Source organism: Delphinapterus leucas, chromosome 13 (genome assembly GCF_059928025.1).
Source record: "Delphinapterus leucas isolate spDelLeu-1000000601 "Yukka" chromosome 13, BTC_Dleu_Yukka2, whole genome shotgun sequence".
In the NCBI taxonomy this organism is placed as follows: domain Eukaryota; kingdom Metazoa; phylum Chordata; class Mammalia; order Artiodactyla; family Monodontidae; genus Delphinapterus; species Delphinapterus leucas.
Genome location: NC_143141.1, coordinates 45,306,545 through 45,321,950, shown reverse-complemented (window position 1 = coordinate 45,321,950; position 15,406 = coordinate 45,306,545).

Below are 15,406 nucleotides of genomic sequence, written 5' to 3'. Positions count from 1 at the left end.
TCAGTTTGCAGTTGTCGCAATTGTTTTGGTGGTTGTTTTGACTTTAACATTTCTGAAAGTTTCTACAGAAGTGGTCCTGACTGTGTTTGGCTTCCCAGGAACATTTTATGTGATTTGTCAAATGCCGGTATTAAATAAGCACAGTTAAAACAACCGGAGCTGTAGGATAAAACGGCTTAGCTCTCAGATGGTCTAAGAGCAGGCAGGCGGGACGTCTATAATAGTTTCATGATTTAGAATACAGTGTATTATTTGCCCTTTCTCCTTCTTTCCATTGTAAATTAATCATTAGAGGGCTCTATCTGAAGCACTTCTTTTCTCACTGTATCCTGTTTCAACAGGCCCCATGCGGGCGACTGCACCTGACTGTAATTTGGGGAACATAAATTGCAGTGTTTCAGCACTTTGTGCCTTCTCTAATAAGTTAATGTCACTCCCATCTTCTGGCACAGTTCAATTCAGAAGAGCCACAATGTATCATTAATGCATTAAAAAATGTTGTGTTTTTAGACCGAATACCTGGAATTAACTGGGAGACTGACGATCCAAAACAGACTTTCTACAGTGCTTGGGAGCCCGGAGGAAGCAATTCTTGTTTCAGCATCCGCATTATCACAGCAGCCCCCGTACTTCAAAGGTCTGTGCAGGATGCTCAAAATAGGCACCTTGCCAAACAGAAATTGAAACACGTATACGTACTACACTATTTGCCTTACAGAAATTAATTTTTATCCAGCAGCACCTAGGATTATTTAATATTTATCTTTAGCTGCAGGAAGATGAATCTATTATTTTATGAGTTGATTTTGTTATTCTACCTGAGTGTTTGAGTCCATCTTTCCAGGAGGAGACACTTATGGTCTCCTCTATCCCTTGCCTATCACCCTCTTTTTATTATTATTATTATTAAGTACCTGGAAGCAATGGGAAGATTATTTTTTTTTTTTTTTTTTTTTTTTTTGTGGTACGCGGGCCTCTCACTGTTGTGGCCTCTCCCGTTGCGGAGCACAGGCTCCGGAGGCGCAGGCTCAGCGGCCATGGCTCACGGGCCCAGCCGCTCCGCGGCATGTGGGATCTTCCCGGACCGGGGCATGAACCCATGTCCCCTGCATCGGCAGGCGGACTCTCAACCACTGCACCACCAGGGAAGCCCAGATTCATTTTTTATCGCTTGATTTCCCTCTGTTGGTTCCCTGGGAAGAAATGACCATGCCCTTTCAACGGTCTGAGCAAATTTTAAGGTCTAGGATCATATCAACTGAATAGACTCGGTGGTGGTAGTCGGTACTGAAGAAACAGTTTTGGATTGCAAATAAAGAAACCGAGTTCTAGAGCCTGTCGCCACCTTTGTGACCTGGGAGAGATCCCTTAACATTTTCCGAGCTTCCCCCTCATCATCTGTACCTAAGTAGTTTAGAGTCAGTCCCTACAGAGCTCTTTCCCCTAGTGATTTGTCATTCTGAAAGGCCACCAAGGTCCTACAGTTCCTCCTTCTGTTGCTAAGATTTCAAAGGACTGTGTACTATGCTGATTGTTTGCACCCGTGAAATTAAAGCACCAAGAAAGGAATGTGTCAGTGTGTTGAATAACAAAATGACTGATAGAGTATCAGGGGGACTTGAGTGTATAAAAAGCCACAATATTGCAAAGTACCTTGTAGATGGGAACTGTTAAATATCAATGGAGCATTGCTGTGTCTGCACCGTCAGCACTTCCCTGTGACCACAGTGAGAGAGATGCTAAAATGTCATTTCATGGACCACATTATGTGCTGCTTGCGATGAATATTCTGGCCATGGTTTATTACATTTTTGATAAATTGTAACTTCTTGGACCCAAATTTGGTTAGCTTATCTCTAGTGCCATTTAAATATCTTAAAAGACTGAATTTGCCCCAAAGATTTAATCATCATTCAGCAGCAGTCTGTAACCATGTGGTACTAATTTAAATTACTGTAGCAATGGACAAGTCTCTATCCAGAAATTAATAAATGCAATTTATAAGGAATGTTAAGTAACAACTAACAATTTAATGCTTTGTGAGCTTCAGCCAAACTGATTAAATAATTAAAACAGATTTCTAGCGATAGGGGAAGAGATTTTACCATAAAAGAGATAAACACTTTGGGAATTGTATGCATTCTTTTAGACATTTAAGATAATTAAATCCAAAACCTATGTTAAAAATAACACTAAAGGTCTGGTTTAAATCAGCAGTGGGAATTGCCAAGTTAAGAGCTGAATATCATCTTAAATGTCTGCTCCATTGTTTTAAATAAGGCATTTGGGGACTCTTTGAGCACTGGGTCAGTTTATAGAGCCTGCTATTGGTGGGACAATATTGGTCTCAAGCATAAATAAATGTATTCGGTGGAACTTTCTTCTTGCTATGACGTTTCAGGCTTTTACTAAGCTAAACTGGATGTTTAGATTTCTCAGAGTTGTTGTACAAACCTAAAACTACCATGTATATGGTTTTCAAATTCTTATTTGTTAAAAAAGGTAAAGGAATGTAGCGATCATAGCTGTTTTGATTTTATGTGTAATAAGTGTAATATATACATTTATAGGCTCAAAATAATTCATTCTTGCAACAAATTGTTGAGCACTTGTGTATGTACAGTACACGGATGTCTCTGTGATACAGAGATAAACAAGGCAGGGAAGCAGTGTCTTTTCTGATGAATAATAATTTTGTAGTCTGCAAAAGCAGATGGTAGCCCCCTTGATAGAAATGACCATGGGTTACAATAGGACATATTCCTTTTAAGAATAAGTTTTTTAAAAAATTTGCACAAGTGAATCAAATCCATCAATGTCCATCAATCATCCTTTGCATTGTATCTGCAGCCCACCAAACTCAGTGTAAAAGCTATGCATCCGCTTGTGTGAGGGCTCTTACCTTAACTGTGGGAAAGCTGGATGGTGGTATCTACAGGATGGAGTGTAAATGTGGAAATTGTTGGAAAACCATATTTTGGGGGGGCGGTACCTAGTTAGTGAATGCTAGCTGGTTGAATTTTCACTGACCTGGCCAGCTGTTTGGGGGTTAAGTAGATGCAAATTGAATGTTCTACTGCACAATAGGTTAGGAATTCGTTATCTTCCAAATTGAACTTATCATGCTTTCCTCAAAATCTTCTTTTCCTTATATGATAACCAATTATCCTGGTTTGCCTGGGACTGAGGGGTTTTCTAGGATGTAGATCTTTTCGTGCTAAAACTGGGAGAGTCCTGGGCAAACCAGATGAGTTGATCATGCTGCCTTTTAACTTCTTCTCTTGTCTTCTCTATCCTGATTAATCATACTTTCACCTATTCAATTATTCTGACTTTTCCGTTTCTTTTTCCACATCCGAATTGTCACTGAATTTTATCAAGTGTTTTATTCCTCCCTCTTCTCCAGACTCTCAGTTGTTGCCTCGGCTCAAGCAATATCATGCTTTTGCCTGAACAATTGAAGCAACTGCTAAACCGAAAGCCCTGTCTCTAGACTTGCTCTCACCCCAGTCTCCCCATGACTCAGCTTCCAGTGATATTTAAAATGCCTATTCTCTTTGCAGAGTCTTCAGTGTTACTTATTACACAAAATCTCAGTTTATGTACATGGCGAGAAAAAAGGCCCTCCATCATCTGGTTCCTGTCAAAATCTCCAAGCTTACCCACAACAACACTCCTTCTTAAACTCTATTCTCCAGCCATGTGAATCCACTTGGCGTTCCATGGGGGCAGAATTCACACGTGTACTGTACACCTTTGGCTATAATATTTCCTATTTTTAGAAAGTCTCTCCTAGTCCCTTTTTCATCTTGCAAGCAACTACTTAACTTTTCAAGACCCAGTTCAAGCATCACATTCCTGTATGAAATTCTTCCTGCCCCCAAATAAAACTGACTGTTGCTAATTTGGGGCTAGACTGTGCCTTATATACTCATCCTGCATCTAAAAACACATGTTAACTGTTACTTATGTAGTTATTAGTCTTCTGTTCTAGACTATATACTCTTCTAGTAGAGGAAACCTGATTTATTAGTATTTATTTCCAGATTTGGGTATGAGCTCTGACACATAACTGACAATGAAATGTTGATGGAGGGAAAGAAGAATCTGTCTCCCGCACCATGGGAACTACTCTGAGACCACAAGGCAGTGTGTGTGGTACGCTTCTAAGCGCTTTGATGATGCCCTTCTCATATCACCTGGCTGAAACTTGAAGTAGTTATTTACTTGTTCATCATTTTACTAGTATATCTTCTATATCCTCACAGAGTAACTTCCAGAAGAAAATTTTATGTCCACATATTAGAAGAGGCACATTTTTATATCATCTTTTTTATTCTTATGCTGTATTAGTCTTGATTCAAGTCTAACACTGTTGACTGTCTATCCAACATCCATTTCTCTGCCCCACCCCATTTCTTTATCCTTCCAAGCAGAACTCTGTTGATTCCAGGGTCACCTCTCCACCATAAGACCATGTACTCTGGAAAGGTTGCTTCCCTTCCCTAGGGGGTAGCTCCTAAATAGCCTGAGGCAGCCATGGTGGCCCCATTCCCCAAAGCTACGTAGAGATGGTTTGAGGTTCTGGCTTGTGACACAATTCTGGCCGCTGAGATGTAAGACAAGTCTGCTGGGGGTCTTTTGGAAAGGTTCCCTCTCACAACAAAGGTACCCAGGAGGAAATGGTCTCTTATTCTCTGGATGTTGTTCTGTCTATAAGTGACACCTAAAACTACTGTGGCCGTGTTGTGACACTGAAGGAGGCCAGCTTTTGGATGAAAGCGACACTAAGATCAGCACAGCAGCAAAATAGAAGTACCCCAATCTTTGATGTCATTATGGAGTCTCTGATCCTACTCCAGTTAGAGCCCTCAGTCTCCTTCTTCTAGACTTGTAATTATGCTCTCTGTGGCTGGAAGTCTCATAACTGACACAGATGAGTTTAGCATTGTAAACTGAGAGGGCCGGGGCCGTTTGTTTATTACATACCACATGGTACTTCACAGGTAAGGATAAAAATGCTTAAAATATACTTGGAATAAAGGCAGAAGCCCAAATGACCCTCTGAGAAGATTCAGTTGCCACCATTTGTTCAATAACTATGGTGAATGAATCAATCAATGAATAAAGATTCTGTTGGAGGAATTGTACTAAGTGCTTATAAGGAACACAAACTCTTAAGTAGTCACATCCTTTCTCTATATGAGCTAATGGTCTCGTTAGTGAGCTGGGCAGTGACCTAAATTACTATACAATAAAGAAGAAGGTAATGGATATTACAGTAGTGATAACGATCTGACATTTACTGAGCAATTACTATGCACCTGGCGCTATTCTAAGTCCTTCCCAAGGAGTTTTATTTGCACCAACTATATCTTCTCTCTCAAATATTTTCCTCACAGACCACTTCAAAGCCTAAAAATACTTATATTCCTATATCTGTAGAAAGAGAGAAAGAAAGAAAACCACTGTCTTTCCTGACTTTGCTTTTCTGGCAAGATACCACCTTATTTCCCTTTTCAAACTTCACTAAGTTTTTTCATTAATAAACTTTCTTTTTATGTTCACAAAAGAACTGAGTGGAAAGCCCAGAGATTTCTCATATACCTCCTGTCTTCAAACAGGCACAACCTTCCTCACCATCGACCTCTGCCACCACAGTGGTACGTTTGTTACAATCAACAAACCTACAGTGACACATCATCACCCAGAGTCCGTAGTTTACATCAAGGCTCACTCTCGGGGTTGTACATTCTATGGGTTTTGACAAATGCAGAATGGCATGCACCCACCACTGTAGTATCAGACAGAATAGTTTCACTGCCCTAAAAACCTCCTGTGTCCTGTCTCTTCATCCCCCTTCCCCCTTCCCCAAGTTTTTTGAAAAAATAAATAAATCACCCCTTCTTCTACGAGCCTTTATTGTTCACATCATATTCCTTCTTTGATCCACTGCACTTATTTTCAATCCCCTCTTTTTTTTTTTTTTTTTCCGATATGTGGGCCTCTCACTGCTGTGGCCTCTCCCGTTGCGGAGCACAGGCTCTGGACGCGCAGGCTTAGCGGCCATGGCTCACGGGCCCAGCTGCTCCGTGGCATGTGGGATCTTCCCGGACCGGGGCACGAACCCGTGTCCCCTGCATCGGCAGGCGGACTCTCAACCGCTGCACCACCAGGGAAGCTCCCCCTCATTTTTTTCAAACTTCCCTGAGAAAGGTCACGATGGACCATGATATGGACAATTCAGTGGCTGTACCCCCTGCCAGTTCCTTCTTTTGTCCTCCCCTACATTGCAACACCATCTGCCCAGTTTATCCAAGCCAGAAACGGTGGGCCCATGCTCAACTCTTACCTCTTTTCCTCTCCCACTTGTTAGTTCTGTCTCCAGGTTTTCCATTGCATGAATTTCTCCTAAGAGAAATACAACTTTTCTTACCCGCCCTCAGAGGCTTTCATCCTCTCCTGGAGACCTCTGTAAAAATCTCCTAGCCTTTTCTCATGCCAACCCAACCCTAGAGTGATGTCAGAGTAACTTTCAAAAACACCATTCTCTTCTTGCCACTCCCTGGTTGGAATACTTTAATAGTATCTCTTTCCGGCAGAATAGCCTCTGAACTCCTCAGCACGGCGGCCCTGGAGGTCTTCACAATCCTGCAAAGGTTCTACCTCCCTGGTGTCACCTCTAGCGGCTCCTCCTCTGCGCTGTCTCTTCGACCTCGACTGAAGTGGCCTGAGTCCCGAACGTGTGTACTTCTGACGCTCTGTGACTTTACACGGTCTCAGCTCTCTGTGTGGAATGCCCTCTCTCCCTTGTCCAGGTCATGAGCTTCTACTAACACTGAGGAACAATGCAAATGTTCCCTGCTTTCCTGTCCATCTTTTCTAACATAGCTCCCTTATCAAAGCTATTGTGCTGTGTTGTTATATGTGTTTCCCTGTGTTCCTTATCCCTTCTCTTAAATGTGAGCTTTTGAGACAAGGCACTTGGTATCATTCATCTCAAAATCTCCAGTACCTGGTACAGTGTCTAAATAGGTACAGAATACTTACATGAGCCAGACACTCTTCAAGGCACTGTATATAACATGAACAGAGGACTGTCTTATACTCAGGGGACATAGCATTCTATTCTAGTAAGAGAAGACAGATACAGTGAATTTAACGAAGGGCCAGTGACATTAATGAATGAAAATGTTAAGACATAGATAGAAGACATAGGGAGTGGTAAGGACCATTGATAAACTGGGCAGTCCATGACCCACCCAAAGGCATTTATTTAAATTCACATCAAAACCTCAGCAGCTGTGCACAACTTGGCCCACTGAACATATTTGGGGGCCAGATTTGGCCAGTGGACTACCTCTTTTTTTTTTTTTTTTTTGCGGTACGCAGGCCTCTCACTGTTGTGGCCTCTCCCGTTGCGCAGCACAGGCTCCAGACGCGCAGGCTCAGCGGCCATGGCTCACGGGCCCAGCCGCTCTGCGGCATGTGGGATCTTCCCGGACCGGGGCACGAACCCGTGTCCCCTGCATTGGCATTGGCAGGCGGACTCTCAACCACTGCGCCACCAGGGAAGCCCTGGACTACCTCTTTAAGGTCCTTGTTAAACAGGCCTCTCTGTTCCACATCCTGTTCCTTGAAAAAGCAGGGAGAGACAATCGATCCTTGAACCCTGGCAGAATTGCCTTATTAGTCTGACTCCAGTCTACCTTAATAACAGCACCTTACTTGTCTTATCCTGTTTATCCTGTGCTTGTAGCTTTATGATTTTTTTTTTTTTTTAGCAGCCACAAAAGTTGTCCTGAGAAAATGATCCTTTTATATCCCTTGGAAAGAATACTCTTGTACTTGGAACTCAAAGGCCCAGCAATGAGAGTGCAAAGGCGGCAAAAGAGTGTGGGCTCTCTTATACCAGATTCAGAAGTTTTGGTGTCTTAAAAATAGCTTCAGCAATCATCCATTTTAGGGGGTAGGAGAACAAAGAAGCACGCCATTCATATGCGTAGGTATGACTAGAGGGCAGAAAAATAAAATCGTAGTGATTTAAAGTTGAAGAGTCGCCTGAAGATAATTCAGGATTAACTCTCCCATTTTGCAGATGAGAGCACCGAAGCTCAGGAATTAGTAACTTACCAAAGTTGCGGACCTTAATATATTCAAGTAGCATTAATAGTTGACCATCTCCTCTGCCCCCATGTTAGTAGCCAAGGGTTTCAAACAATAGAAATGAATGTGGGCTCTGACCAGCAAATTGTAGGTGTTTTCCAAAGTTTTGTGACCTGAATAACCAGCTCTTCGTGGGGAAGAGACCCATGATAGAGGTAGGTGGAGGGGCATTATAGTTGATAGGAAGATGTGAGGATGGTGCATGAAGTGTGTGTAACTCCAGCCTGTAAATTAAAGCAAAAGGCTTGCAGAATTATAAGTTGGATGGTATGTGGGAGAATGGTACTGTGTATCTATTGAATTATTCATTCATTCATTCATGCATTCATTGATTCATTTCCTCATCCACAAATGCTGAGCCCTGACTGTTACTGACTTCTGAACGAAATGCTGCAGCAGCCACCATGTTACAGAATGTGGCTCCCTCCTTGGGCTCAGAGAGCTGACACTCCGACAGAGGAGCTAAATGAGCAAGTAGATCATCACAGTGCTCTGTGCCATGCGCTCATGTGTGTTCTTCCTGGGTAAAAGGGAATCTTGGACTGGACTCTACAGGCAGTTTGCTCTAAGTCAAGTGCTGTATTAAAAACACTTTACCATACCCTTCCTAGTCATCCCAACAGTACCACCTGTGCACCAGTCATCCTCTGAAGAGCCTTTCCCCCTCAAGCAAAAATAACCTGCTTGGAAGATACTATGAAGATCTTTTCTACTTCTTTTGAAGTTACAATACCCGCCAAGTGACGTACCCTGTGTTTCTGTTACACTCTTCCCGGAAGGACCAAGGCTCCTGAGTCATAAGATGGCAGCCATCCTTTGCAGCCATTGGCTCCTGAGGAGCAGGCATTTCCATCCATCTGCAAAGGGAAGAAGAATTAGCTGCCTGCTTGAATCAACCGTATGTGTGCTGGTTGGGAGCTGTTAGAGATGTACCCCTGACAAGAGCCGAGTTGCCCAGCCGGCTTCCCTTTATCAGATGGGCCAGTGCCAATCATCATTGTTCTTACAAGGTGAAAGCAGGAGTTGTTCCCCGTTAGAAGATGGTGCCATTCTGGCAGGGTCATCGTGGCGTTAAGATGCATAGCATTTGTCAGGTTTGCCTAGGACTTCTGGAGGTTTAGTTATGAAACTTGTTAATTGAGCTATAAATATAGCTGCAGCCTTTGCCTTCCAGTAAGGCAGTGTGTTAATTTGGGTTTGGCAGGGGGATGGTACAAGCTGCCAATGTTATGTTAGGATTAGTAACGTGCAGTACATTTTAACTCCACTTTCCCATGTGCCACGCTTTCCTCCTCTGTTTGTTATCTTTGTGAGGGAAGGGAGAAGAGGAGAAAGCAAGCGCATCGTTACGGGCATCTTATGTTAGGACTATTTATCTGTGAACCTGCCCTGCACCCTACAGGTCTCCAAGTGGAAAGAGTTAGAAAGATAAGTGAAGAAAGCCACGTGCTCTACCCCCGAGGGTTCAGCCACAGCCTTCCGCCCTGAGATTAGTGCAACCACAGTTGCCAACAGCGGAGTGTTTGCTCTTGCTTACTCCCAGGAACTCCATATTTAGGACATCTCTCTGTTCGTGAAAGTGATAATCATAAATATATGTTCTCCATAATACAAATATATTCTCCCTCTCTTTTACATGCAAGGAATTACGTGTGGAATGGAGTCGGTTTGTTTGCTTATTCCTTCTTCAGATACTTATTAAAGGGTAAACATGTCACTTGCTCATCTCACTGAGAAGAAAAATGTGACGGTTTTAAACTGTACATAAAAACAACTTTGGTTGTGTACTTTGTGGTCTTAGAGGAAAGGAAAGGGTGCTTTAGAAGCAGTTATTACCCTGCCTATTTAGAGATGCTTGGTAAGTGCTAGCTGAATGAATGAATGAATGAATGAGTGGGCCTCACTTAAGCTGTGTTTTGAAAGAGTGGTCTTTGTAGATTATCCAGTCGATCATGTCTGCTTTCTTTTCTTAAAACATTATCAGTGACCTGGAAATAGGTTGGCAAAATGTGGAATTCTGTTTGTTGGAAATGTGGTAAAGAAAAGAACTCAGTTCCAGCTAAATAGTATCAAACATTTAATTTTTTTTCTAAATGCACCTGGCTTGAGTAGAAATATGAAAGAATGTAGAAGTCTAACATCCTGTGTGGGTCTCTGGAGACAGCACTGATTGCATTTCGCTGGTTATGAAATGTTAGCGAGATCAGCTGCAACTCAATATTCTTTGTTTTTCATTCTGCTTTCCCCTCCATGGGCATGTCTCTCACCCCTGATAAGTAGAAATTTCCAACTCCTTTTTGTTTTGTTTTGTTTTGTTTTGTTTAATTAGAGCTGGATGTCTTTCTTCCTTCTTGAGTTGAACTCTAGAAATGAAGAAGGTATGTCATGGATGAAGAAATGTGCTTCACTCTAATGAAGACTGTGTTATTTTTCTTTTACAGTGAAACCATAGCCTGCCTCAACTACACCAGCTGTTAATTGTATTTTCCTTAAGTCCTTTTGATATTCATTTGAAATGCATTTTATAACCCATCTGGTAACCTTGCTGCTAACCAACAATTATAGTCTGACATCTGAATACAAAGAATTTGGGACAAGCCACAGTTGTACATGGAAACTTTTAAAACAATGTCTCCCTTAATGTATTCTTTACTAAGAAACATTGTGAAGAAATGATTATAGCCTCACTAAATTCTGACATGCTAAAAAAATGGCTGTTCACGCTTTGAAAATTTGTACCAACTTCATGACTGGGAAATTGAGAGAACAATAATAACAATAAAAAAGGCACCCGCTCTGCCAGGCAGTCCACTTTTTGTCCGTTCCACCCCATTCACAGACTTGACACAGCCTGGACCCATATTAATTCCAGCTGTTGGAGGTGGACAGAGATTGGGTGCTGTTCACAATGTGGTTACTTTGGAGACTGAAGAATCTGGAATCAAAGTGATAGGATTATTAAAGTCTGAAGCAGGGCTTCTATGGGCACTTGTGGGTTTTTGTACTTAGGCACCAGGCCAAGTAGGCAAGTGTGGGCTGGAATCTAGCCCTGGTACTTCTTGCCAAGTTGTGTGCCCCAGCTTGGGGCTGCATCAGCTGGGAGGAAGGGTCCTTTCTGCAGTTCAGCTGCCAGGTTGGAGTGCCTTTTTGTAATTCTCACCAAGATGCACTGTGTGCTAGAGGTGGCCTTGGCTGGAAGTAACTTTGTGGGATCTCGTCCTTTCCACCACTATTGTGTATCTGAAACTCTCCTGCCCACCCTCATCTCTCTTGGTGGGAGAAGGAGTGAATTGTCTGATGGGGGGAATCTGGAAGGAGAAACCAGGCCTAGGTAGCTCTGCCTCTTCTTCTGTGTTTTTAGGGAACCAGCTACCTGGCAGGGGCACACCTCGTGCACATGGGCATGGGTGGTAGGGAGGGGAGGGGGGAGAGACCTGACCCAGTCCAGCATCTCTAAATTTAGGAAGCTGACTTTCCCATCTTTCCCTGTCTTGCTTTATTCAGTAAGAAAGGTTATAATTTGCCCTCCCCCAACCCCCATCAGCTCACTTTTTTGTCTCATTTTTCCATTAGTTCAGAATTCAGGAAGAAGGGTGATACTTACTGGGCTCCCCCCAGGGTCTTAGAGACCATACAATTCCCCATTTTCCCCACATCCATACTTAGAATTGTTCTTTCCAGCAGCAGCCATGAACTGGTGGGCCATTGGCCAGATCCAGCCTACATCATGCTTCGTTCAGTCCACGGAGTGTCTTTTGAAAATAATGGCACCAACATTGCAAAAGGGGAAAGTGCATGTATGTATCAAGATTTCTCGCCTTTTTTTTTTTTTTTCTTTTTTATCTGTGGTACGTGGGCCCCTCACTGTTGTGGCCTCTCCTGCTGCGGAGCACAGGCTCCGGACGCGCAGGCTCAGCGGCCATGGCTCACAGGCCCAGCCGCTCCGTGGCATGTGGGATCCTCCTGGACCGGGGCATGAACCCGTGTCCCCTGCATCGGCAGGCAGACTCTCAACCACTGCGCCACCAGGGAAGCCCTCTCGCCTTTCTTAAGCAATCAGCTTGGAAAATCTGGCCACATTGGGTCTGCCTCCCCACAGGGAAGCACTCAGCCTGAGTTATACCCCCTTTTTCACGGGGTATACACCCCCAGCTTCCCCTGTCCCCTCCACTCTCTGTTGGCTCTTGGGCTGAGGTGTGGTGTCAGCCACCATCTGTCACACACAGTTCTTGTTTGGAAGTAAATGAATGTCCTTTTATTCTCTGTCCCTTTCAAAAGTTGACTGGGAAGTCTCCACTTATGAAGACACATGGGAGAGAGCAAATGCCTTTATGGAACCATAGATTATTTCCATATGGTTAAGGCGTATTTTTTTCCCTGGATGATTCGCACATTATGCTACCTATTTGGCTCCTATTGTCATTTGGGATTCCTTTAGCATTTCTTAGAGAAAGTCTCTATGTTCTTTCCCAGTACAACCAGTGAAAAGGACTTTGCTGCTTCCTTAGCCAGCCCATTCTGTTACATGGAAGCTCTTTCTCATCTGAACCTGATACCTGGCCTCAGCACTTCACAAACAAGGATATTGGCTCAGCCATCTGGTGCCCAGCAAACAGATATCCTGATGGTAGTTCTTAGAACTGTTTGCTGATGTTTCTTGTTCTTCTTCTGGCTGTGGGAGAATTTCACTTCCAAGCCCTTATAGTTAACCATGGCACGGTGACTTGCATTGGCCAATGAAATGGTCACAGAAGGGATGAGTGCTGTTTTCAGGGAGAATCTGTGAGAATCAGTGTGAAATGAACACTTCACCTCTCTTCCCTCTGTTCATGGCCGGGGACGCTCCGGGTAAGGGGCTCTTTCAGCCCGTCCCTGAGTGAGGGCAACTTGAGTTGCACGTCCCAACCGTCACCCCCCACCCCAGATCAGATATGGACTTGTAGAGCATGTGAGGAAAAATGAACTTGTTTTTGTCGTTCTAAGCCCCTGAAGTCTGAGGGTTGTTTGCTCCTGCTGCAAACCCAGTCTATCTTGACTGACAGACCCCTGCTTCCACTGGGCTGTTCTGGCATTTGAAGAACATTCCTCTGCCTTCGTTCTTCTTTTCCTCTGGAATAAATTTCCATTTAATGCATGCTTGTATGTTTTCTAGATACGCGACAAGTTCCCATTCCACTGAATTGTAAGAGAATCTCTCTTAAGATGATTATCTCTGTGGTCAGCTCTGCCAACAGCTGCAGAGCACTCCAGAGCAGAGAGTGAACTCTGCCTTGAGGCCAGATAAAGAACAATGTGACCCATGCCTTATTTAAGAATATGTCACCTTGGGCCGGTTTGCTATTCTATCTAGCCCTGAGTTGTTTCTAACAGGGGCACCAAGACACATGCCTTGGGGAGTGCAGTTGCCGTCCATGGAGTTGGCCTCTGGGAACAAGTATGGGTGTTCTTCAAGTTTCCCGTTGAGCTCCTGCCATGCGCGAATGTATCCAAACTCCTTGAACTTGCTGCTGTACTTAGCTTTTTTCTGTAAGCCTAGACTTACCTGGGGGAGTAAGCTCCAAGGTTTATTGACTAGTGTGCAAGTGCTCCCTTTGTTGGTTCTGAACAATGTCTTCCAAAATTCAGGAAACACTGTCTGGTTTTAGTGTTCTAATTTTATAGGCTTGAACTCCATAACCTTTGATTACATGAACCTTCCCTGTCCTACTGAGAAAAGACTTTTCCATTTGGGGGTTATTTATAAGGATTTTTAAACATTCCTAATAATTCACTAGAATTGAAATAGTATATAATATACTATATATTAAAAAAATAAATCTGCATCCATTTATCCATCCACTTGTCTATCCACTTGTTAGTATATCCTGTTCTGTTTCTGCCTAAATGTATGTTTGGGTGGTGTGAAGGGTGGCAAGGAGGAACTAAATGGGAACTACAAAGAGAAAACAAAATTCCTATTGCTTCTCCCTACATACCTCCTAGGCCCTCCCCTCTCCATGGGCCCCCATTCGGGATATTAGAGAGATGAAGCCAGAAGATTCTAAAGGCCAAAGTGGAACACAGGTATTTCAGTGGGGAAACCATTTTGATCTACCTACTGATGATAACTTTGGGCAAGGTACAATAGAAAGAACTTGAAATTCTGCAGTAAGAAGGTTCTAGCTCCAGTTCTGGAGATAGTGAGGCCATTTGTCTTGGCTAAGCCTCACTTTCCTGTTTTTTTTTAAGTTTATTTATTTAGGGCTGTGTGGGGTCTTCGTTGCTGTGTGCAGGCTTTCTCTAGCTGCGGTGAGCAGGGGCTACTCTGCTGCAGTGCACGGACTTCTCATTGCCGTGGCTTCTGTTGTTGCGGAGCATGGGCTCTAGGCGCGCGGGCTTCAGTACTTGAGCACATGGGCTCAGTAGTTGTGGCACTTAGGCTCTGGAGCGCAGGTTCAGTAGTTGTGGTGCACAGGCTTAGTTGCTCCGCGGCACGTGGGATCTTCCTGGACATTGGCAGGTGGATTCTTAACCACTGCGCCACCAGGGAGGTCCCTCACTTTCCTGTTTTGTAAGATTTTTTGCTCCATCTGCCTCACCGAGGTGACCCTGAGAGTCAAATTCCCTGTGGGAGCATTCCTGTAGAGTAGACTGCTCTGAATGGGCTGAATTGTTTTCATTACTGTTCTTCCATCCTACACAGCTAGAAGAGGCATATTTTAGGAGGGGCTGGTTTTCCCCAAAACGTTTTGGGTGGCCCCAGTCGGCCCTGTGCTTCTGCCATCTCTTCCTCCACAGCCCTTGATAGAACACAACTCCAAAGAGTAACAGTGAAGCATGTTTCCTGCGCCAGGTCATCTTCACCTCTCTCCCTGCTACAGATGGAAGCCCCTGAGGAATTCAGTATCTCTCTGTCCTTCACTGGGCTTTTTGCTGAGTTTATGTGGGAAGTCCATGAGGTCACAGGACCTAGAAAAGCTACAGTCTGACTTGGCAGGAACTAGAACTTCTGGCTGTGCTCAGATATTGGACTTTTCTGGCATGGGATATCTCTATTGGAGGACCATGCCACCTGGGTACAACGAGGCTCTGGAGGGGTTACCAGCGGATCCAAGGATGCTGTGGGCAAGGAAGGTCTCCAAGAGCTGTTAGCAGGCCACTTCTATACAAGAATCTCTCTTCTCCTTCCTCCAGAGTAGGATGTGTTCCTTCACTCCATCTCCCACTTTCTGTCCCCTGGTATACGGTTTTTCTCAGACAA